Genomic DNA, 357 nt, shown 5'->3' on the forward strand with positions numbered 1-357 from the left:
CACTCTTGCCGCCGCCAGGACTGCGGTGCCAGGCGGCCACGGGGCGAGCGGCGGCCGCGGCCTCGCACCTGCCCCGGGCACGGCAGAGCCGCCGGGGACCTTGGGGACCTCGGGGACCTCCTCATCCTCCTCATCACCGCCTTCATCCCCCTCATCCTCCTCATCCCCATCTTTCCCCCCCCTTCCCGCCAGCCGCCCCCTCCCTCCCGGCGGGGAGCCGCGCGGTGACGTCACGCGGCGGGCCGGCCGGCCATGGGCGCCATTTTGAAAGGCCCGGGCCCTCCCCTCCGCTCCCCTCCCCGCCGGGCCTCCCGCGGCGGCCGCTCGGCGCCCCGGCTCCGTCCCGCTCCCGCCCGG

The sequence above is a fragment of the Aythya fuligula genome, chromosome 7, assembly GCF_009819795.1.
Source record: "Aythya fuligula isolate bAytFul2 chromosome 7, bAytFul2.pri, whole genome shotgun sequence".
Classification (NCBI taxonomy): domain Eukaryota; kingdom Metazoa; phylum Chordata; class Aves; order Anseriformes; family Anatidae; genus Aythya; species Aythya fuligula.